The following is a 26,065-nucleotide window of genomic DNA, read 5'->3' as shown; positions in this document are numbered from 1 at the left end:
TGAAATTTCTTCCCGAAACCTGCAGCTTTAATGACTTCTTTCAGGTAGTGGTTACTAGCCGAATCGAAGGCCTTTTCTATGTCCAGACTTCTCAACAGGCATGGTTGTTGTGTTGCCTGGTAGTGTTCATATATGCATCCAACTGTCAGAATATTATCTTCTATTTTTCTCTTTTTAACGCCGCAGGTTTGGGATTCTGATATTATTTTATGTATGTTTATTTGAATTCGTTGTGATATGATTTTGGATAAGATTTTGTAGTCTGTGTTCAGGAGTGTAATGCCTCTCTATTGTGAGTTTGTGGTGTCTTTATTTTTCGGTATCAGTGTTATGTAACCGAGGTTGAAATATTCTGGGATGCTTTCCGAATTCTGTATTCCGTTCAGCATTTTCACAAATAGTGTCTCAAACAGGGGGTAGTAAGCGTTATAAAATTCCGCAGTGAGACCGTCGGGTCCTGGAGATTTGTGTAGTGGCAGGGACTTTATAGTATTTTTGCATTCAGTTTTTGTAATGAGTGAATCTATAATTTCAGCTTCTGTCTTTGTTAAGCTCGGTGAGCTTCGCAGTAAGTTTTGTATTTCTATTTTGTCACGTTCTTTTTGGGAGAAGGTACTTGTGTATTGTGAGTGGAAGAATCGGAGGAGATTTGCAACTCCCTCGACCTCTGTCCCCTCATGTTTTATTTTATGAATGTTTTTTTTTTTGTTTTTGTTTTCTCTGCTCTTTAAAGAGCCAAGCTGCTTTGGCCCTTCATCATATTCCATTGTTCTGATTTTTGCACGTATCCAGGCCCCTTCAGTCTCTTTTATTTATATTTGTTTCAATTTTGCTTTAAGAGCATTGATAGCTATTTTATTTTCTGAGAGAGTTCTGTCTGTGTTGTATTGTCGCGTTAGTTCTTTGATTATGCTTCTTTTTTCTTGGTTTGTTGTGTATTTCTTGATGTTTTCCTGTTTGTATAGCAGCCTTTTTTTAAATGTATTTCGAATTGGTTCCAGGCATACACTGGATTTTCTATTTCTGTTATGTTGTCTAATATTCTTTTTGTTTCTGTTGTAAATGTGTCTGTGTTGATTGTACTGTTGTTTAGCTTCTAGGGTGGGTAGTTTCTGTTGGTGTATGTTCTGTCGTTAGCCTTATGGGGATTGCTTGCCCTTGACCATGTAGTGGTCACTAAAAGTCAATGGCAAGTGACAAACCTCCTTAACGATTAATCCCATATATCGGCTTATGTAGATTCTGTCTAGCTGTGAGGCATTGGGGGGAATAATGAGTATAAGCTTTACATGTTGGATGTAATTCGCGGAATATGTCTTTGAGTTGACATCGCTGTATAATGTGTGAATATTTTTTTTTGTTATAGTATTTTTTACCTCTATGTCTGATATATTGTTTTCTACAAAATTCATGTCTCCGGCCGCAATTATATTTCTTGTGTTTGCCAGTTTGGTTTCTATGGTCTCCCAAAAGTGTGTGTGTGGGGGGGGGGGGGTTCGTTCATTCATTCAGCCGGACCGTAAACGTTAATTAACAATGCTATTTGATCTTCCCGGACTATTTCAACCTCTAGCACTCTGTGTTCTATTAAAGTAGAGTGTGATAATAATTGTATGCTACTTCTCTTACTTATCAACATCATTAAACCTGCAATGCCATTACTTGGGACTTATTCGCCAAGAATGTACTAGTGGCACTGCAGATGTCTGTGTAGTTTTTGTTCTGCTTCTGAATTTTTTTTTTATTAATCTGTTATCTTGTAGCATTACCATATCTACTTGGTTCTGGTATATTGTGTTTGTTAGCAATTTTGTGAAACCTGGTTATTCAATCCATTACAATTCATTGTAATTATTTTAATTAGCTTATCTTTATTTTTTTATATATTAGCAGGCCTTATTTCTTTCTGTTTTTCCTTTTCTCTTTTTGCTTTTACATTAGCTACGAACTGGATTTTTTCACGTCTCCCTGGGGTAGACGCGCTGCTGTTTGCCCTTTTGTCAGGTATCATATTCTCTTCTTCCTCTTTTCTCATAGATACCTGATCTTTGTTTCTAAACCAGTACTATTCCTTTCTCTTTCTTCCGTTGTTTTTTCTCCTTCGGGTTCCACTAGTTTTGATGGCACAATTGATATATTTTGAGAACCACCCTGCTCTGATTCCTCTTCGTTGGTGCCTATTTGGTTTTTTTCTTCTAGATGAGGTACAGTATTGTTTTCTTGTACATCATCTACTGACTCCAGCTCTTCTTCTTGGTTAGGTTGGTTTAATACTGGTCGTTTAACCAACATTGATGCATAAGTTTGCCCTTTACAGTCTTCCGTATCATGTCCGGTTCTTTTGCATTTATCACACTTAGGTGCCATACACTGCTTTCGCAAATGTCCAATTTTCCTGCAACTGAAATATGCCGGAGATCGTCCTGGAATTATGACTATTCCGGTCATGTTTTGAACCTTAATTACGTACGGTATATCTCTACTTTTGTATCTTCGTTCAGATTTATAGTTAATTTTTTCTTATTAGAGAGAACATGGGCCCACATCTTTACAACTGGCGATATTTTCTAAAATGTAAATTTTCCCTAATTTTTCAAAGTGCATAGCTACTAATCTGTTTGATATTACCTTTGATTTAACCTTCTATTACATCCTCCTCTGTGTATGGGGCACCGACAGGATCGCATTTCAATATACAGGCTTTTGTCCAGTCAAGTTCTTCGGGTGGTTTAGCGAATTCAAGACTTCCATTCCGATATCCTTAGAAGTATTCGGCGACGTTTCTGGAGATTTCATTGTAGAATCCTTTACTTTCTTGTCTTTTCCAATAGAAGTGGCCAAACTGGATACTGTAGAATTGCAGGGTTGAGTTACAGATTTACCGACTATGGTCGACATTCCTAAGGCAATTACTTGCGGGAACACGGTCAATAAGACTGGTAATCGGCCTAAGTCGAACTAATCCTCTTACAATGGGAAAATAGCTTAGACACGTGGAGCACAAATAAAACAAATCTGCACTGGTCAGCGTCCAAGCAGCAGCTCACATCCAATGAGCTACACAGACTCTTCACTTCGTGTTTCGAATTAAACTTTTTTATTGCAGTAATTTTTATTAACCCTGCTTTTTCTCTCTTTCTTCTCTTTTTTTTAAATTTTTTTTTGCTGTTTTTTGTTCTCTTCTCTTCTCTTTTGTTCATTTTTTCCTGGTAGATCGTGAAGAGCCGCATGGACGCGAGCTGCATGCGGATCGCGAGCCACGTTGTGGCCACCCTTGCTATATAACCATAAAAATAATACTTTACTTAGTGGAGTAACATGGGAATGATCCCAGAAATAATACCTATATATCCTCGTATGTCTGCAATCATTTTCAGTTTGTGGGGAAACTATGATGGACGCCTAAGCTAATCTCTGCTCCATGGTGTTGAGTTTGTAGAATGATGTAGGTCATAAGGCCACTCCTCCCATTTTCTAGATAAATTGGAATGAGGAGTTGATATTGTTTCTTGAAGCGTATTAGATCTATATGATATTACTGTATGTGGTAAAGGACTATTCTATTGCATAAAGCAGAGGCACATCCTCTTGCATTGAGAGAAAGAAAACTCAGCGACATTGTGTTTATGAAAAGGGTGATTATAAGTTGAATCTAATATCGGTCCCGTTATTGTGTTTGCAGCCTATTACTTAGGTAGTAGATATGCTTACACCTGTTTGTTAACCGCTGCTCTCCTCTTTTTGCATTTCAGTTTCGAGTGTAGATCCTGAAGCTGAGATATACGCTCTGGGATTCTTGTGGTGTATTTAAGAACCATGCTTAGTCATCCCTTCTAAGTCGTCATGTGGAAGACGATTAGAAAGTACAGTTTTCTCATCGTCTGGGAACTCTGTTCCTCCATGGAGCTGGAGATGAAAGGATATTCTGAGCAGTTCTTTCTATCGAATGAGGTTCTGAATTATGATTCTGGCTGCTGTGCCCAAGGATTGCTTATATTAGTTCATTAGGTCGTAGGAAGGGGCTTTTGTTTTGCATTGCAAACTCCTGTGCAATGTCAGTAATTGCACAGGAGTTTGCTGTTGCCACGACAGGTAATCCTTCGCCGGCAATAGCCGCAGGTGAAGAGTCCAGTGGGTGCAGTTGGCGAGAAGGGAATTATTGCGTCGAAGTTGAAGATAGCTTGGAATTAATACAGAGGGAAAATAAAACTGTCATATATCACTTATTTACACGTATACGCGCACATAACTGGTGTGAATGGACAACTCTCAGACTGGAGAATAGAGTTATATTAAAATGCAAACCCTTCTTTGTGGACAAACGTATAAAAGGTGAAAAAAGGCAGCAGCAGCGATATGAACGCACGTTCATTACCTTGGCTACCTGGCGGAGATTAATTTTTTTTAAAATTTAAAAATAACAATCGCATGTATAGGATTAACTGGTTCTGGTTCTCTGCAGTCAGCCAGAGAGGTTACCTGCTCATTGATTGTTAAGATAAATTACATAATAATAACAGTTGTTATGATGATATTACACTTTTCATACCAATAACAGTCATTTTGATATGATACTATACCTTACACGAAAATAACAGTTGCTATAGGACAATATTGCTTATTTACATTAAAGTAAGATGTTCATTAATCAAGGAGATATAAATCTTTTGATGTTTAACTGCCAGTAAGCAAAACTCTAAGAACTCGGACTAAGATCTATGAGTTTCATACCGAAAAACTATCAGCAAATCCAATTGTAAGTAACTACTTGGTAGTGCAACTCGAAACAAAGGTGGAGCAAGCTCCCCTCACTATCCTTGATATTTTCTCATAATGTAAAAACACAGCCCCTAGGGGATGTAATACTGTAATTACATTATGAGGAGAGGTCACTACCCAGACCGGTTTCAACCTTTTTTGAGGTCTCATCAGTGAGTAGGTAGACCTGGAAGATAACAAGGTTTAAGTGAAAAGAACTTACATACCTTCACTATACGAATACCATAAAGGTGTGCTTGTATATTATAACATAGATTGAAAGCCAAACGGCTATTTTTCTGGCAACCTTAATAATAATGAAGGAGATATAAATCTTTTGATGTTTAACTGCCAGTAATAGCCGCTTGGCTTTCAATCTATGTTATAATATACAAGCACACCTTTATGGCATTCGTATAGTGAAGGTATGTAAGTTCTTTTCACTTAAACCTTGTTATCTTCCAGGTCTACCTACTCACTGATGAGACCTAAAAAAAGGTTGAAACCGGTCTGGGTAGTGACCTCATAATGTAATTACAGTATTACAATCCCTAGGGGGTTGTAATACTGTTTTTTACATTATGAGAAAATATCAAGGATAGTGAGGGAGCTTGTTCCACCTTTGTTTCGAGTTGCCTTGGTGTTGCACTACCAAGTGGTTACTTACATTTGGATTTGCAGATAGTTTTTCGGTACGAAACTCATAGATCTTAGTCCGAGTTCTTAGAGTTTCGCTTACTGGCAGTTAAACATCAAAAGATTTATATCTCTTTCATTATTATTAAGGTTGCCAGAAAAATAGCCATTTGGCATTCAAACTAAGATGTTCATTATTTACACTGTTAGCAAAAAAAATCTTTTTATTGTTCCTTTCTTTGGGAGGGGATAGCAATGATGTCACTTCTATGTTGGAAAGGGACTGTGATGCAGTCTCTGCTTAGCAGGAGTTAATTTCATGGATTCCAGTCTTGGTGAAAACGGTCTAGGGTGTTGTGCCTGTTGTAATAATACTCATGTAGGATACGACTTCTAACATTTTGTTTGAAGATCTCAAGGAGAGGTAGCCGTCTGTGTGAAACTGTTGTGCTGTCTGGTCTTGCGTGTCGAAGAGAGAAACTATATTACTCTTTCGCAGTGATGAAGAAATTCAGATCGAATGGGTTTTTTGACTCTGTATGGACAAGATTGAGATATTCCTGAGATATACCTCTTTTGCAGGGAGACAACCAACTTAAGACTGACGTTTTCGGAGATGAACGAAATATTTTTAAGCAGTTGAAGTGGAATTCTAAGTAAATTCAATCCGGATTGAATTTCCTTAATATAGTTGGAGTGGTACTGCATTTTGCCACATTCTCCACTGAATATCTGTGTCAGGTTTGGTGGCTCTTTGTAATATGGCAGGTCCCAGTGAAATAGTGTTTGGTGGGATGATACAAGATTTTCTAATGAAGTGCTTTGGTTGGAGTGTTGTAATAGAGTGCTGTAGATTTTGTTTATATAACAGGGTAGTCTCCTATGCATTGTTGGGTTTTATCAAAAAGATAGGCACCGGTCTTCTGCTTCAGGAGGACTGAGCCTCTCTTCTGTTATGTCGGGCATAGCACCTTGAAAAGCAAATTTCAGTGTCTATCTTCTCAGTCTGATTCCCATGTTCCAAATTTGCGAGTGATTTTATAAAGTGCCAGGTAAGGCTCAGAGAAAGAATATCAACCATAGTCTGGTATCAGATTCAGATGGTGAGGAACGTTTACTCCAGGAAAGTCATCCTGGAGGAAACTTTTTCATCCCTCAATTTACAGTCACATGCTGGCCTCATTAGCCTTTGGCTATAATTCAAAGCTTCCAGATGAGAGCTACGAATTTGCCAAGGGCATAAAAAAAAGCCTAGCTACACTACTTACTAGAGGAACTTTTCCTAGATTCGTTTTTTTTTTTTTCAACCATTTTTCTAGTTGATGTTTGGAGCAGCAATTGGATTTTTTTTTTCCTTTCCAAAACTCAATTTTTGATCCCACAACTTTGGGATCAAATCGTCCGTCGAAGTCAGACTGTACAGACAATGATATGAAATAGGATTCAGGATCACGAGATGGTGGTAGTTGACTGTCGAACTTTCATCCCAGTCTTCAAAATCATCAGTAACGTGAGCATAGCGCTCTATTACAGCTAAGAATGGAGACGACTACCCTACCTATTTCCAAGAGTAAAAATTTTTATTTTAAAAATGTATTTAGCAGTATATAGAAGTGATTTTTATCAAGGACAACCATTGTGTCTATTGCTGATCACTACAGAATATCCAGTCCAGTTCACATTCGATTTATTTTCAGAATAATGCTCATTTTTCTGTGAAACTCGACCATCATGCATACCAAATTTCTTATCATTAATGGCTGCTTCGTTATATTAATTCGTTTCATGAACTGCGCATGCCACGACCACAATTTACCGCCACCTATTGAATGTTGTAATTAGTATGTAACGTGTATATGTTTGTGTAAATGATTCGCTTTCAATGGCGGTGGAAGTTTCTAGCATAGTTAACGATAACGAGCAAACCAAAACAAAGCGTGGACAGTGTATATCTTGTCGTCTCGTTGGCGGTTTCGGACTTATTGCAGCATCTGTCTATGTTATTCACAATGGCAAGAATGTCAAACAGACTTTCACTCGAATGCTGTCTTATATCTTTGGTGGAAGTAGGTCTAATTTGTCATAAATCCCCCCCCCCCGTATAATAACAATTCTTCACAGTTTGTTTCTCACCTTTTTTGTCATTATTAAACTTCACTGGTCAAGTATATATAATTTATTTTATAGTTTGTTTAGCAGAATCTTTGCTATAATTCACCCTTTAATTGAAGTACATTAGAGGACTCGAAAAAATTGTCATGAAATGAAAGTTGCATTTTCTTCACACTGAGGATCAGTGCTTTTCTGTAAAAAAAAAAAAAAAAAAAAAAAAAAAAGTACAGCATCTTTATTAATGGCAACGTGTGACATACGGGTATATTTAGAAATTTGTAATAGTCAGTGATTTTTGATGTGTTTACGTAATATGCAAATAAGCGATTTAACGAAGTTTATATTTTTCACAATGTATGTTAAGATATTTACTATATAAAACTTGTTTTTATATTTACTATATAAAATTTTCATCGGAACTTATACATTTTACATATATATATATATATATATATATAACTATTCATAACCTCCCTATAAGTATAAACCTTGTATAAAGGTTCCTCACCTGTATAAGAGAGGAATCCGTGATTTTTTTTTTTTTTCCAGTAATATATTTACTCTGATTTCTTTACTTCTCTGTAAAGATAATTTATTGTCACTTTTATTCTATTCTTTTTGTTCAGTTCTGTCTTCAGAAAAATAGGAAAAATTTTGAAAACGGTGCATCTTTCTGAATCTGAGCACACTAGCACCTCTGTGGTGAAGTTGGAAAGACAACACAACATGCACCCTTTTATTGGGAAAGTGTTTTTGTTCACTTGTTATGGACATTGGAAACATTTTTCATTATTAATTCGTATTGTTATTTCTCGACTTCAAGACCAGTAGACCTAAGTATTTTTGAGATTGGCAAAATGGTCGTTATCTTCCTGAAAGATAGAAAAAAAATAGAAGCCTTATAGTTTACAGCTTTGTTGATGAAAGACTTGTACTTTTTACATCAGTGAGGCATCAGCAAAGGAAAGAAAGCACAGCGGATAAGAGTTCTTAAGGTACCTGACTTTTAACCACCTTACCGGCCATTATGGATCAAATATGCATCCTCATACGCTTCGTATCCATCATACAGTTTAATGTAATGTCAATGGTATTATAATTTTAATATGCACTTTGCATCCATGGTAACTTGAATGTATATATATACACATCCTGGCCAGTAGCATGGTTAATGTGCAATAGTGGTGAGATTGAGCATGAATTTATTGCCCAGTATAAGTTTCCTTTCTGAAAACTAGTAGATGAACAAAGATCTAAAAAAGCAAAAATGTGAACAGTTATCCTCTCTTTGTAATGTAAAGTGTTACTTCACTTTCCAACAAGTAGGCTGTGGTTTAATTCTGCAGTGGCATAGGTGCTGCAGTGTAAATGCCTTTTAAGTTACAAAAAAATTTCATTATCAGGCATGAGACTATATCCCTACTTATTCGAGAACTGATATCGCTTGAAAAAAGTTTGTTTGGTCTCTAGAGCAGAAATTCCAGATTAAGTGACCATTGTGATGGGCCTGTGTAATTTGCAACACCCAGGATAAGGCATGTGTAAAAATATTCTCTCCCCATACATCAGAAATAGTTCCATTGCATATTCTTTGTGTTCATTCAAATGCATAATATCAGGTGACATTTACATATAATCATAAACCTAAGATGGTTATGTGCAGGACTCAAAAGATGTATTTACTCACTCATAGCAAGTGGATTTTGCCAGATGGTGAGTAGCTGCAAGCTGGACAAAATAGAATATTTTTTTATTTAATAAAAATAACTTTTCCTGTCATGGAAAAACACCCCTAATCAGGATATATCATCATTTAAAAAATAGAGAAGAGCTCTTAGACAAGTATATTTTTTGCAAGGTAAGTAAGGTTTTGTATGACATCGTGACCAAATATGAAACCTATCTTGTCTGTAGTCTGTGTCACATAGACTACAGACAAGAGTATACAATGCAACATGCAGGTAGCTTATGTCTGTACACAAATGTTAGGTGTATCAGAAACAAAGGGATAGAGTTGTTGCTGTGGTCAGTATGTTGGGACTTCAGATTGTAGGAATTAGCGAGACCTGGCTGTCTAAATCAGACATACGAACTGGTATTGAGTATGCAAGAGTACAGTATTTTTAGGAAGGATAGAGAAGATAGCAGAGGAGGGGCATGCTTCTAATGATGTCAGATGACTCGAATCCAGTTAGTGTAGAGACATATGATTCTAATATTAGTAACAGTATTTCAGGTGGCGGTGAGTTTAAAGCCATCTAGTGAGGTGGAGTCTAACAAGATCAAATATATAGTGGGGTATTGTTACAGACCTAGTGGATTGGTGGCTGGTGACAAAAACATGCATCACCAAATAAAGATGAACAGTGTGAAAAGAGTAATCATAATGGGGGACATTAATTATCCAACCATTGATTGGGTAGCAGTAAAATCTTGAGAAGAATGAAACTAAATTTATTGAACTGTTGCAAAACCACTTCCTCAAGCAGCATATGATGGAAGGAACTTGAGGAAGAAAAATGAAAGTAAAAATTAATGGAATTTATTTCAACATACATCGAACTTGGGCTGGAGTCCCACGAGGTTCTGTTTTAAGTCCACTGCTGTTTCTCATCTATATGAACAATATCCATTCTCACATAATAAATGACACAAGAATAGCATGCTATGCAGATGATAGAGCAATCTGGCACACAAGCAGTAAACCTCAGCAATCTGGAAAAGTCCTAAATAATTCAATAAAAGGCTTAGAAAGATGGGCAAAGGAACTTAAACTACAAATAAACCCAGAAAAAAAAAAAAACTGGGCATCTTCTCCACTGATAGAAAATACAGACACAATTACAACCCTCAAATCAAAATATATAATACCAAAATAGAAAAAACAGTCTCCAAAATACTTAGGCCTAACCCTAGATACTGAACTGAGATTTACAACTCGTATTACAAATACAGGAATACCTTGTATAGCGCCGTTTTGAACAACGCTGGTTTTGGGCTAATGTGGTTTTTATTATTGCACTAACATTGTCAACACTGACCGGCGACTCCTGGGTGCCGCAAGTGACAGTCGAGAGTCAAGTTTATGCAGTAGTTATTCGATTGGCTCTCACATAGACGTGTTCTTTCCCTGCGGCATTTCATTATTTACGTTAATATTAGTATTTAATATTTTTTTATTATTTAAGTATGAGTGAAAAGAGACAAAACAAAGAAGACACTGTTGGAATAACAAAAAAACGCAAGTGGCTGACATTAGAGAAGAAACTTGAAATTATAAAATGTCACGAGAATGGCGCTTCGTTTGAAAATAGCACGTGAGAATTCAATGAATGAGTCATCTGTATGAACAATTATTCAGAGCAAAGAAAAGATTAAACAACATGGAATGAGCACTGTTTCTTATATGTCAAAAGTGATCATGAGAACTCGATCTTCTACAATGGAAAATATGGAACGCCTTCTAATGATCTGGATTGAAGATTGTAATCAGAAAAGATTCCTTTGAGTCAAATGATAATCCAGGCAAAAGCAACAAGTCTAAATGACAAAATAAAAGAAAATGAAAGCGAAAATGAAGAAGGTACAACCAGTGAAACTTTTATAGCAAGTCGCAGGTGGTGCTACAATTTCAAAAAGTGTATGGGACTCCATAACGTAAGAATCCAAGGTGAAAGCGCAAGTGCTGACACTAAAACTGCAGAATTATTTCTCAATGAATTGAAGGAGCTTATTGAGAAGGAAGGCTACATAGATGATCAAATTTTTAATGCTGATGAGACTGGCTTGTTCTGGAAAAGAATGCCATCTCGTACATTTCTAGTAGAGAAGGAAAAAACACAAGCTGGGTATAAAGTGTCAAAAGACCGATTGACACTTTTACTAGGAGGTAATGCATGAGATGATTTAACATTGAAGCCACTGTTAGTGTACAGAGCGGAAAACCCAAGAGCTCTTAATGGCTTTACAAAAAACAATTTATCCGTTCATTGGTGTTCGAATAAAAAAAGCGTGGGTGACTCGTTCATTTTTTTCAAAGACTGGTTTAAAATTTGTTTTTGCCCTGAAGTTAAAAGCTATTGTAAAAAGAATGATATTCCTTTCAAAATTTTGCTTTTATTAGACAATGCGCCAGGCCATCCAACTCTGTTGACTAGCTTAGATGAAAATGTCAAGATTCATTTTTTTTTCCCTCCAAACACATCAATTCTGCAGCCGATGGATCAAAGCGTTATCTCCATTGTCAAGGCTAACTATTTAAACCGAACTTTTGCTCAAACTATTAAAGCTGCAGCAGAAGAAGATTCTTGGACTTTGAGTGAATTTTGGAAGAAATTTAACATAAAAGATGCCATTGAAAATATTTATGAATCTTGGAAAGAGGTAACTCAAAGCAACATGAGAGCCGTATGGCATAATATCTTGCCGCATTGTTCAAAGGACTTTGTTACCTTTGCAACACAGAAAGAGGAAATCTCAACAGAAATTGTGCAGATGGGCAAAGATCTTGGTTTTACAAGTTTAGATTGTAACAATGTGAACAAATGTATTGATTCTCATTCATATGATCTGGATGATGAAATCCTTTTGGAGTTGAAACAACAACGAGCCTATGAATCAAAAGAAGACAAAGATGAGCCCACTGATGTCATGGTTGAAAAATTTTCCTTTGCTGACCTATCACCTTTCGTGAGAAAAATCGACGAAGCTTCCGACTTTCTCATAAATGCCGACCACCGAATTTGGAAAGAAGCATCAAAGTGAGACAAAGTCTCAATAATGCCATCAAATGCTACAGAGATCTAGTACTTGAAGAGACAAAGACAAGGACGGTTCAATGAACACTAAAAAACTACTTTAGTAAAAAGTAGATTGCTGTATGCCAAAATTGAAGCAAGTGTTGTTTTCTACAACTTTTATATCAGTTTAAAAGGATTTTATTTGTTATTTAGTTAATAAAAATAACAATTTTTTTTTTTCATTTTTAAACATTTTTATTATCCTAAATTTTTGTAATAAACAAATTAAATTGAAAACCTTTATAAATAGACCTCGAACAACATGGTTTTGCATAGCGCGGACACCTCTTGGAACCAATTAACCACTCTATACAAGGTATTCCTGTATATCTAATAAAGCTCTTAAAAAGCTTAATATCATCAAAAGGCTTTTTGAAACAAAGTGGGGTGCAAAACTGAAGACATTCAAAACTACATATATGGCACTCACAACCCACTATGGAATATGCCTCATCAATCTGGGCTCCAGCTTCTACTAGCTCAAAAGAAAAACTTGACTGAGTATAATCAAGAGTAGCAAAAATGATCTTAGGTGCAGTCTCATCCACAAATAATTTAAAAGCTGAACAAGAGTGTGGGCTTCATATGCTAGGAGACAGAAGAAAACTCTCCACAATTAAATTCACTAAGGATCAGGAGCCATCCACAGGATCACATCTCACTCAGGACTTATAATGCCTGGACAAGAAAATCTAGACTAAAGAGATCATCTACATTACAATATGATCGTGAAATTAGAAACAGATCGACTTAAAGCACCTATCCATTAAAATAAGCAAAGAGCCATTCTTTTCCACTATTCTACCAAAAAACACAATGATAAACTTAAATCTCCTTGAACCTTGTTCAAAAAAGGATTCACAGCAAGAAAATAAAAGAAAAGGACTTGACACTATACATCACTTTAATAATCCAAACTATGTCATTGCCTACACTGATGGATCATCTGATGAAGCACTCAACCAAGGAGGTTCAGGGATTTTCCTAACTCTACCTGGAGACAAGGAAATGCAAATCAAAACCACAGCTGACAAAATAGCTTTAAACTTCACTTGTGAATTAACAACCATACAAACAGCTCTCAAATTTTATCTCTCAAATCCAGTAATAAACATTACAGAAGAAATAACCATCTACAGCGATTCAAAATCTGCACTTCAGGCATTAAAAAATGGAAATGCAAAACTCGCACAGGCAAATTCATGAACTACTAACAACCTTAAATTTGAAAATTAAGAGCTGCACACTGCAATGGCTACTAGCCCATGTAAATATTGAAAGCAACGAAAGAGCAGACAGGCTAGCCAAAGAAGCAAGATACTTACCTCAAACAGTTACACCCACTATCACTAACTGATGCTAACTCTGTCGCCAAAACAAGATTGGTAAAACAAACTATCAAGAAGAAGAAGAATGAAAATAGAGAAATAACCACAGTCATCACCAGACTAAGAATGGAACATTTTAAAAGCATGAAAATTCATTCAGATGGTAGTAGGAGCTATGAAACATGCAAAAAACTGTCCAGGAGTTGAACTAACACCTGTCCATATTTATTCTTGTCCAGCAATTGCTGCTGCTCTACAGAAAATTAACAATAACCCTAGAGAAAAGCTCTACTCCATCAAAGTTCGACAGATTGCCAAAGCAGTTCTACAGATCCACAGTCATATTTAGAAGCTCTTCAATGGACTCGACAACAACAACTTGAGGTCAGAGAGTTAGATTTGATTATAGTCAGAGGGATTTCAGTTAAGGACATAACTATTCTGCCTCCAGTTGGTGACAGCGATCATGTTGAACTACAACGCAGGAAATTATGACCAACTAAGGAATATGCTGGGTTCAGCAGCATGGTATTGATTACTGGATGAGAATATAGAGAGAGAGCATGGGAAGCATTTAAAAAATAGTTAAATGATGCAGTACCAAAATGTTTCCCAAGAGTTCAAAGAATAAATAGGGTAGGAGTGAAATGGATGTATAATCTTATCAAGTAAGAAAATGATGTGGAAGGAATCCTGTGTGCATAAGGATTATGTCAGTTATGAAAATTATAAGCAGCAGGCCAGAAGAGTCGCAACTGTTGTATGGAAAACTAAGTCTGAGTAAGAAAAGAAAGTGGCTGTTCAAGCTAAAGACAATTCCAAAAAATTCTATCATTATGCTGCAAGTCAAAGAAAGAATGACTCTACTGAATGCAGATGGTGTGAGGGTGATAGATATAGAAGAGGTTGTTCAACTAGCGAGTGCCCACTGAAATATGAGAGCTAAAAGGTTCGACTTCGGCAATGCACAATTATTCAAGTTAAGTGGATATTGAATCCAACATTATTTCAAAGCCGAATAGAGAAACTACAAGAGTTTCATGCCGAATATAGAAACTAAAAGTTTCAGCGGATCCAAGCATAAGCAAACCTTTCGTGACAGGGGCAACTCGTAGTAAAGGTGGAGCAAGCTACGATCACTATCCTTAGTATTTCCCATAATGTAAAACACATCTCCTAGCGGACATGTATGATGTTATACATTATGGGGGGGATCACTATCCAGGCCAGTTTCGACCTTTTTTTGAGGTCTCGTCAGTGGGAGCCAGACCGAGATATATGTAAATACTTACTGAAATAAGAGAGCCAAAAGGCTTCACTTTGGTGATGCACAATTATTCAAATTAAGTGAATATTGAATCCAACATTATTTCAAAGCCGAATAGAGAAACTATAAGAGTTTCGTGCTAAATATAGAAACCATAAATGTTTCGGCGGATCCAAGCGTAAGCAAACCTTTCATGATGGGCAACTTGTAGTAAAGGTGGAGCAAGATCTGATCACTATCCTTAGTATTTCCCATAATGTAAAACATCTCCAAGCTCTGCAGCACTACAACCTGAGTATTTACATACATCTGGGTCTGGCTCCCACTGACGAGACCTCAAAAAAGGTCGAAACTGGTCTGGGTAGTGATCCCCCCCTCTATAATGTATAACATCGTACATATCCACTAGGAGATGTGTTTTACATTATGGGAAATACTAAGGATAGTGATCGGAGCTTGCTCCGCCTTTACTACCCTCTCATGAAAGGTTTGCTTACGCTTGGATCCGCCAAAACTTTTATAGTTTCTATATTTGGCACGAAACTCTTGTATTCGTGCCAAATTCTTTCTATTCGGCATTGAAATAATGTTAGATTCAATAGCCACTTAATTTGAATAATTGTGCATTGCCAAAGTGAAGCCTTTTGGCTCTCTTATTTCAGTAATTCTTGGTGCCTTTTGTGACGTGACACCTTTTTTGGCAACTTATATGTAAAGTATAAGCTTTGCATCATTACAACCTGAGTATTTACATATATCTGGGTCTGGCTCTCACTGATGAGACCTCAAAAAAGGTCGAAACCGGTCTGGGTAGTGATCCCCCCCCCATCATACATATCTGCTAGGAGATGTGTTTTACATTATGGGAAATACTAAGGATAGTGATCAGAGCTTGCTCCAACTTTGCTAAGAGTTGCCCCTGTCATGCAAGGATTGCTTACGCTTGGATCCTCTGAAACTTTTATAGTTTCTATATTCAGCACGAAACTCTTGTAGTTTCTCTATTCGGCTTTGAAATTTGAAATAATGTTGGATTCGATATCCACTTAATTTGAATAATGAGTGCCCATTTTGTTAAAAGCTATCAACCTGGTGTACACTGGAGCTCACTGCTACCTCTTCAATGGATGAAGAAACTCGGGTGTATGAGGTATTAGATCTGTTGCACAAACTGAATAAGAATTCAGCAATGGGGATGGGATATCAGCACGTGGATGAAGAAACTCGGGTGTATGAGGATGAGGTATTAGATCTGTTGCACAAACTGAATAAGAATTCAGCAATGGGGATGGGATATCAGCACGTGTGCTAAAAGTGTTCAGCTAAACTGACTATTCCTTTGACCAGGCTGTTCAATATCACTCTGAGAACAGGGAAGAATCTGCAGGAATGAAAAGAATAATTCTATTGCACAAGGGTGGTGCAAAGATCAGTGTATCCAACTATCGACCAATTAGTCTCTCAGGAGTGGTGGTGAAGATTTTGGTAAAGTTAGGGCTCACATTCAGAAATGGGTTGACAGTGAATTTCTCCTTTGCAATGAGCAACATGGGTTTACTAAGGGAAGGTCATGTTTTAGCAACTTGCTCACATTCTATAACAATGTTGCCATTGAACTAGACAAGGGATACACCATAATACTTTTGGATTTTGCTAAGGCTTTTGATAGAATACAGCATGGTCAATAGCCACTTAATTTGAATAATTGTGCATTGCCAAAGTGAAGCCTTTTGGCTATCTTATTTCAGTAATTCTTGGTGCCTTTTGTGATGTGACACTTTTTTTGGCAACTTGTATGTAAAGTATAAGCTCTTAATGATAGAATATTATTATCATCATTAAGAGGGACCTCCAGGGAGTCAGAGACTCATCGAGGGAGGCCACATACCACACACACACCAGTTATCATACTTATTCTTGAATTCATTCACACTGCTTGCACTCACAACATCCAGTGGCAATCCATTCCAATCGTGCATCACCCTATGCGTGAGAGAAAAATCTAGCTCTCGCCCCCTTCTTAGTGGCATTCATTCTCAGCTTCCAAGGATGCCCTCTTCTCCTTTCCCCACCCTTCAAAAATTGAAAAATTCTATCAATTGAAATCCTGTATGACCCTTTCAGAAGTTTGTAAGTCTCAATCATATCACCCCTCTTTCTCATGTTTGCTAGTGTCTGCAGTCTACAAACTCTCAATCTGTCTTCATAATCAGTATTCCACAATCCTGATATCATTTTTAACTCTGCTTTTGGATTTTGCTCTCTCCAATATATCAGAATCACAGCAGAAACCAGGAGACCAGACTGTGCATAATAGTCCAAGTAAGGTCTTGTCGAGGCCTTGTAAAGAGACAAAATGACATCCTTATCTTTACATGCGAACGTTCATTTCAGCATTGCAATTATTTTTTGAGTTGTATTTGCAGTCTTTGTCACATGATTCCTGAACTTTAAATTCCTATCTACTAACAGTCCAAGATCCCTAGCCTCATCAGTTTCTTCAAGCATGATCCCACCAATATAATATGACATTGGATATCTAATCACGCTGAAGTGAATGACATTGAACTGGCATCCATTTTTCCTTGCCCACAATACCAGCCTATTCAAATCATTCTGCAAGTACTGCATATCAGCAGCATTCCTCATTACCTTACCTACTTTTACATGATCAACAAATAGCTGTATGTTGCAGGCGTAGACTTCTGTGGCTAATTGGTTCAAAAGATATATTTCAGTTATTAGATCTGGAGAAATACGCATGGCTGAACACCAAAAAGACATACAATACAAAAGAGAACAAAAAATGGGTCTTGCTTTCCATATCACTTCCACTGGATACGATGTACTCTGGCAAAAAAACGACAATGTCGTACATAGAAAACAACAGTTATATAAGAAAATTTAAAGAAGCTGCTAATATGCTAAAAAAACCCAGCCCAATGCAATAAAAATCAAGGTTTAATTCTCCATCAAGTGTGGTCAGCTCTAATAAAAAATCTACCTCAATCTGAGCTTGGACTGTATGAACGAGAACAAGAACATGTGACATCGTCCAGTATTGTTCAACGTCAATAATGTTTTATATCTGCATTTTGTTATTTGAGTTTTATGAATAGCCAGACAGTTATGATTTGTATTTATTAATTCTCTTGTTTAAACTTTAAGTTATACTATTTACCCCCTGAAGATGTAAATCCTACGATTTACGAAACTTGTCAGGAACTATTATTTCAGTATTTTGTATAACTGAATAATAAAAAATGTGGTATAATCACCGAAATATATCTTTTAGCTGTATGTTGCTTGTCAAATCCTTCCCAATATCATTAATGTCTAGATTGAATAACAGTGGACCAAGCACTGATCCTTGTAGTACACCACTTGTTAGCTTAATTCTTGCAGACATATACCATTTTTGATGTCTGTCAGTCATCCATCCTCTTATCCATGCTAATATTCTATAACCCAAACCCATATTTTCCAATTTATGCAGCAGTCTACCATGCTGTATTCTGTCAAAAGCCTTAGCAAAATCCAACAGTATCATGGTGTATCCATTCCCTTTGTCTAGTTCTATGGTAACATTATTATAGAATGTTGAGCAAGTTGCTAAAACATGACCTTCCTTTAGTAAATCCATGTTCTCATTGCAAAGTAGATTCATTGTCAGCCCATTTCTGAATGCAAGCCCTAACCAGTATTTCCAAAACTTTCACCATTTCTGAGATACTAATTGGTCATTAGTTGGACCCATCGATCTTTGCACCACCCTTGTGCAATGGAATTACCATACATACTATCCATTCCTGCAGAATTTTTCCCTGTTCTGAGACTCATATTAAACAGCCTGGTCAAAGGAATGGCCAGTTTAGCTGTACATGCTCTTATAGCACACATGCTGATATCCTATCAGTCCCTATTGCTGAAATCTTATTCAGTTTGTGCAACAGCTCTAATACGTCATCCTCATACACCTGAGTTTCTTCATCCAGTTAAGAAGTAGCAGTGAGCTCAATGTTGTGTACACCACGTTGATAGCTTTTAACAAAATGGGCACTAGTTAGTTGAACAACCTCTTCTCCGTCTGTAACCCTCAAGCCATCTGCATTTAGAAGCGTTATTCTTTCTTTTTTTTTGCAGCATATTAATAGAATTCTTGTGGTTTGTCTTTAGCACACAGCCAATTTCTTTTCATATTCAAACTTTGCTTTCTGTACAACAGTTGTGACTATTTTAGCCTGTGCTTTTAACTTTCATAACGGACATCATCCTTATGTACACGATATTCCTCGCACATCATTCTTTACTTACGAATCTCTTGCTTAATAAGATTACACATCCATTTGACTCCTACCCTATTTATTCTTTGAACTCTTGGGACATACACTGATATTGCATCATTTAAGTATTGTTTAAATGCCTCCCATGCACTGTCCAGCAACGGATCCCATTCCACTGAACTCAGGATACTCCTTGGTTGGTCATAATTTCCTGCTTTGTAGTTCAGCATGTAACCTTTTCTGAATAGAACATACTTAGTCACTTTCCAAGTGATTGCCTCATGATCACTATCACCATCTGGAGGCAGAATAGTTACGTCTTTAACTGAAATGCCCTCTGACACTATAATCAAATCTAACACTCATTGACGTAGAGTTCCTTCTGTCACGTGCTGCTTGATGAAGTTGTTCCGCAACCAATCCACCGGGTCTGTAACAACATCCGACTATGTAATTGATCTTGTTAGATTCCACCTCACACCAGATGGCTTCAAACTCACTCCCACATGAAAAATTGTTACTAGTATTGCAGTCATAGGTCTCAACTCTAACTGGATTCAAGACATTGGATATCATTAGCAGCACATCCCCTTCTCTCCTATCCTGTCTATTCTGAATACTAACTCAAATTTGTAGTTGGCTCTATCATGCAGATGATGTATTTGATGTTTGATCCCATGGATAGGACACATTAAATACATATATAGTGCATTTATATATCCAAAAATACACTCTACAACAGGAGGAGTGAAAACTGTCTACTCCTAGACACATTAGATATTTTCTTACATTTTTCTAAATAGTTCATTATCTTTTCTTGGGAATTTCTTCTTATTAAAAAAAAAATAATAAAAAAATATACAAACACTAGAAGGTACATAAGTAATCATGCAGTCTCCCAACTAAACAGAAAGGCTTTCTGAATACATTTAACACAAATGGCCAAGGCCATTTATTGTAATGATATAACTCTTACTGCAGAACTTGATTATCTTTGCACACTTTTTTAGTGAATAGTTGCAACCCTTATAAATATATATGCCCCCCCCCCCCACCTGACAGAAGGTCACTATAAAACTATTACCATTCCATAGACTCAGTGCACACTGACAAGATAACTAAAGTTCTTTTAACCATACAACCAACTATCAATCTTAAGCCATTCTCCTCAGAATAAATCTCATCCACTGATGCATGCATTGTGTGAAGTTCAGTATGGCTGCAGCTTGTCATTTTGTGGACATATGGGAAGATCTCTTAACATCTGCCGTGAAAAACATAAAAGCCACCTGCCATCTTTGTGGCAAGCCAGGACTGGCTGACTACACTCTGACAGAATTAAATAGAAGACCACCTTGTAGCACAGACTGTTCATAGAATGTTTCTAGAATCAGAACCAACTATGAAGCATTCCCGTAATCTGAATAAGTATGGCTGCATTAATCCACCAAAGATTTGATAGCCATTGTTAAGACAATGTTTAACCTAATTTTGAATACTTTTTTTTTTTTTTTTTTCAGTTAAATTTGTTTCCACAACCACCTGATAGTATTCTAAAGATGCTGGTTTGAAATCCAGAAAACTATTAGCACCTTAATCATTTATTTTGTTCCTCTTCATGCTGTGAAGCAAATCCCAGGATTTTAACACAGAGATAGTAGGCTAAAGCTTAAGAGATTTTAGCATGGAATAATGACCATAGCAATTTTGCATTTATTGTAATTAATATTTATTCTGATTTACATTCTAAAAGGAGAGTAAAAAAATTGTTTTAAAAATATGAAAATTTGCTAGAAGCTTCCAACCTGGATGAAGAAACTAAAGTGGATAAGGATGACGTACTAAAGCTGTTGCACAAACTGAATAAGAATTTGACAAAAGGGGGCCCATGGGTGTGATATCAGCACAGAAGCTAAAAACATTTAACTGAACTGGCTGTTTCTTTGACCAGGCTATATAATTTCAGCCTCAGAACAGGGAATTCTTTCTTTTAAGGTTGTGTTGTAGTCCGCATTTATAGTGAAGAATTTATGGAGACACAACACACATTAGAATAATTGCTTTGCTTAGCATTAGTAAAGTAACATTTGACGTTTCGACCTCTGTATTGAGGTCACCATCAGGAAAACATATATATGTATAGGTACGAACTACGACACTGCACTATACAAAAGTAAGATGAATCTAAATGTTTGTTAATCATTTACCATAGCCTGGGAGGGGGGGGGGGGAAACAACTACATTAAACAATTTCTAAAGTCCTCTGTCGTATTAAGATTTTCTTCTGCCTGGGATTGTTCTGGATGCTGTACAGGTTGAAGATGTGTCCTCCAAAATCTTGGAATAATTAATCCATTTTTGTTCAGATTTGGATGATGTTTCAGCATTTCACAAGCTTCTTTGAATTTTGTTTCAAACCAGGTTTTGGTGTGATGTAGGGATTTAGTGCATGGTCTGAAATGTCGAATGTTACTTTATGTTAAGTGAAGTAATTATTCTAACACATGTTGTCTCCATAAATTCTTCACTATGAATCAGAAAGGGATGCATTCTTGCCACTTTCCACAGAAGTGGTAAGAATGCATGACAATCCCATCAATCGTACAAGGGTGGTGCAAAGACTGATGTATCCAACTATCAACCTATCTTTATCTCTGGAGTGGTGAAGATTTTGTAAAAGTTAGTAAAAGCTTGTATAGAAATGGGTTTGACAGAGAATCTGCACTTTGAACAGCAGGGGTTTACTAAGAAAAGTCATGTTTCAGCAACTTGCTCACATTTTATCAATATAATAATGTTGCCATTGAGATAGACAAGGGGAACAGATATGCCATAATACCTTTTAAACTTTGCTAAGTATTTTCACTGGATATAATATGGAAATTTTGCATAAATTAGAAAATATAGGATTGGAGTATGAAATATTAAAGTGGATACAAGCATGGCTGATTGACAGATATCAAAGTGGTATATATGGGAAATGTGGGCCTTCAAACTTTAAGGTGTACCAGAGGAATCAGTCCTTTCCATTATTCAATCTTTACAGTAATGAATTAGTAAAGATTTCACAGGTCACATACAATTCTTTGCTTATGACGCAAAGATGGACAGGATAATCAGGATTGCAGCTGATAAGTGGTACTACTTGCAGAATGATTTGAATAGATTGGAATGTGCATGAGAAAATGGCCATCAATTCAACATCAGTAAATGTAGTTACACACTTTGCACCTCATATCTAATAGCATACTATATTGGTGGGATTACACTTGAAGCAACTGATTAGGCTAGGGATCTGAGAGATTTAGTAGATAGGAAGTTGAAATTCAAGGACCATATAGAAAAGATAATACAACTTAGAGGTTAATTATAACAAATGAACTAGCCTTAACATGTAAGGAAAATAGGCCATGATGTAATCTCACCTGTATAGTAATCCCTCGATTAATGCGCCCCTGATTAGTGCGTCATTTTTTTTTACCCAAATGCGATTAGTGTGCCTATATACATCTTAAAAATAAATATTACAGATTTTAAAAAATTTCTATCTATACATTTTTATGGCTAACTATTTTAAAAAAATCACTCGCCAGAATGAAATAATTTGGTTACCGATTAAAAACATTTTACAAAGTTATTTTTAATGACATACTACACTACTTCCATGTATACTATGTTCCAAATTTTTACTGCTAAATGCAACTTCTCTCATACAACCTATGGACCAGGGGATTATCACAACCTTTAAGGCATACTACCTGAGAAAAACATTTAAATAGGATAGAAGCAACATCTGGTGAGAATTCTATGACATTAGTAGAATTCTGGAAGAAATTTGATGTTAAATCTGCTATTGAAAATATTCATCAATATTGGAATGAAATTACTGCTACCAATATGTGATCTGTTTGGAAGCACATTCTTCCACATTGTGCAAAAGATTTTGGAAGCTTTTCAAATGAAATATATAATGTTGTTGAGGAAATTGCCAACATCGGGCATGAACTGGGTTGTGATGAGATCGACAATGATAACATCCAAGAGTTAATTAAATCTCATTCTGAAGTGATTCAGACCTGCTAAATTTAGATGCACAGCAGGAGGATCCCGAAGAATATGAAGAAAATTTAACAGCTGATAGTCAGCCAAAAGAGATTTCACAGAAACAATTTGAAAATATTTTTTGTACAATCAAAGTTTTTAAGCAGCAATACTTAGAGGCTGACCTGATGAAGAGAGCAGTAAAATTTGCAGAAGAGTAGAAGAGGCAATAGGGCCATACCGTCAGTTGTATGAAAAAAAGAAACAAAATGCCCGCCAAACTATGTTAGCTCAATTCTTTGTTAACCCCTTAACGTACCAATTAAAAATCAGAAAGCGGTCATTTTACTGCCAATGTTTTGGACGAGGGTGATTTGCTCAATCAAATTCATTATTATTTGAAAAATAATGATGAATTTGTGCAAACGCAAACGAAATAGCCGATACACGCCGTTCGCAACTTTTCTCGGCTGAAAGGAAATAGGCACAAGATTGTCTAGCGTCTATATTCGGTTTATTTATATGTGCAATAAACAAAAGATGTGTCACAGACATCTTTGTATGTTAAGGGGTTAAGAAGCAGAATAATAAATTTATGTTCTGAATATGTTTTATTGTCTTTCAGCTTCATGGTTTTCATTTAACTAGGTCCCTCTGAGCCTAGTTAAATGAAAACCTTAATTCTTTAATAAAAAAATTAAGGTTCTATAAAGAAATTTGAGGAACGAATTATACTTTTTCCCATAGGTTATTATATTCGATTAGTGCGTTTTCGATTAATGTGCCTGTTTTAAGGAACGCATTAGGCGCACTAATCGAGGGATTGCTGTACTATTGTGCACAGATCTGGCTCCTGGTTTCCAAAGTGATACATATACAGTGGAGAGGGTGCAATGGTGAGTGTTTAAAAATAAAGAACTATGGAATGTAGATTATGAGGAGAGTTTAAGACTTACAAACTTCTGAAAGGTTATATAGGATACCAATAGATTGGATTTTTCATTTTATGGTGGGGGGGGGGGGGGGGTTCTAGGTGGAAGAAAGCTCTCACTTTCTTCAACCTAGAAGTTGAAGAAAGTGAGAGCTAGATTTTTCTCTCAGAGTGATGCATGATTGGAATGGATTGCCTTTAGAGGTTGTGATGCAGGTAGCGTGAATGAATTCAAGAAAAGGTATGTCTGATGCAGGTGATACAAGGCTATCTTGATAAGACCCTGACTCCCTGGAGGTTTCTCTTTATAATAATAAAAATTAAAGAGAAGCAGTACCTACTAGTACCAAATACTGGTAGGATTTGTTTCTTCAAGAGGAATCTTGTGATATGCTGAGGTACAAACAGTGATGAAGAAGAATTTGAATTCTTTATTCATTTCATAGGAAGTGTTGTAAGCTGATTATTAAACTTATATATATATATATATATATCTTTTTTTTTCTATTCCTTCAGTGCTGCAATTAATATTCAAGTGTATTTTGTTTTTGTTTAAGGCTTGGCTGCTGTAGGAACTGCACGATTATGTAACCTTCCTCCATTTTCTTCACATGAGACAGAATTCAAGTAATTACCTATATAAATATTCTCTCTCTTGTTAGTTACTACTATTACCATGTATGACCAGTGACTGTATGACTATTGTTCAGTTATGAATAATATCCAATAAAATGCTTAAAAACAAAATTGTAAAATTTTAATAAGTGTTATAAACTTCTAACTGCATATAAAATTCCTATAAGCTAATCAACAAAAGGGCCATACAGTATGAGTTTTTATTAATTACTCCAGTAACACTCAATGTATGCTATGTCATAAGGTTAGCAGATGTCAAAATAGCCTGAGACAATTAATATAAACAATAAATAAAAAAAACATGGATTTCATATTTAACTGTTTGTTCCTTCATACGGATGCATTATATCCTCAAGCACTGAAATCTTAGTGCTGAAGATGTGGCATAGAGGAGTTCAAATGAGAATTGAGGCACACAGATGTCTCATGGCCTACTGATGCAATTATCAACAGCCGTTCTGTTTATTTTAAATCCTGCATGTAAAGATAATCTGTATTACTTTGTCATTTAGTAACAGCATTTAAATCACTGACATCCAAAGTAATTTTGCATTGTGATTTTAAATATAGCTACATTAATTGTGTAGTTATTAATTGTATTAATTGTGACTAGCAAATAAAACTGATTACAACAGTTACATGTTATAATCAGTTTTTTTGTATGTGTATGCAGTGGAATGGTAAATTTTTGTATCATTTAGAATTCTCTTGTAAATTTACACTTCTAATTATTGAAAATTTTTAAATGACATATAATTGATCATCAGAAAAATATACATGCCAGGATGAAGATAGTATTATGTGATTATTGAAAACGGAACAAACTGCTAAAACTATTACATGCAATAGATGAATAGTCTAAAAACCATTTGCACATCAACAGATAGCAAAAACAAGAAACAGAAAACATCAGAGGCACTCCTTATAATACATTTGACATGCGAAAATCATATCACAAAATGTCAGTCCTTTATATATATGAAGAGAGGTGATACGATAGAGGCATTTAAGTTAGTGAGAGGATTTTATCATATTAATCCAGAGGGGATTATAAAAAGAGTAGAAGGTGAGGAGGAAGAACCAGAGGTCATTCCTGGAAGTTATGTAAAAGCATGGTGAAGAAGAGTGTGAGGAGCAGATTTTTTTACATGGAAAATTGTCATTGAATGGAATGCATTACCAGAATATGTTATTAATGCAAAATGTGTTAAGGATTTTAAGATTCTGTATGATAAATATGTTGTCAGCTGAATGAACTTCCCACGATGAGACTG

General features: G+C 36.1%; 1 long non-coding RNA gene across 1 annotated transcript; it reads left to right on the top strand.

The window, feature by feature from the left end:
• The first annotated feature begins 7,242 nt into the window (after positions 1–7,242).
• On the top strand, positions 7,243–24,896 carry LOC150104590 (uncharacterized). Its single transcript, XR_016548597.1, has 2 exons — positions 7,243–7,460; positions 24,713–24,896. It is a non-coding gene; the product is annotated as an uncharacterized LOC150104590 (long non-coding RNA).
• The last annotated feature ends 1,169 nt before the right edge of the window (positions 24,897–26,065 follow it).

The sequence above is a fragment of the Typopeltis vanoorti genome, chromosome 7 (genome assembly GCF_054136105.1).
Source record: "Typopeltis vanoorti isolate ZY-2024b chromosome 7, IOZ_Tvanoo_1.0, whole genome shotgun sequence".
Lineage (NCBI taxonomy): Eukaryota > Metazoa > Arthropoda > Arachnida > Uropygi > Thelyphonidae > Typopeltis > Typopeltis vanoorti.
Note: the sequence above shows the minus strand (reverse complement) of the source record. Positions and strands in the feature narration are given on the sequence as shown.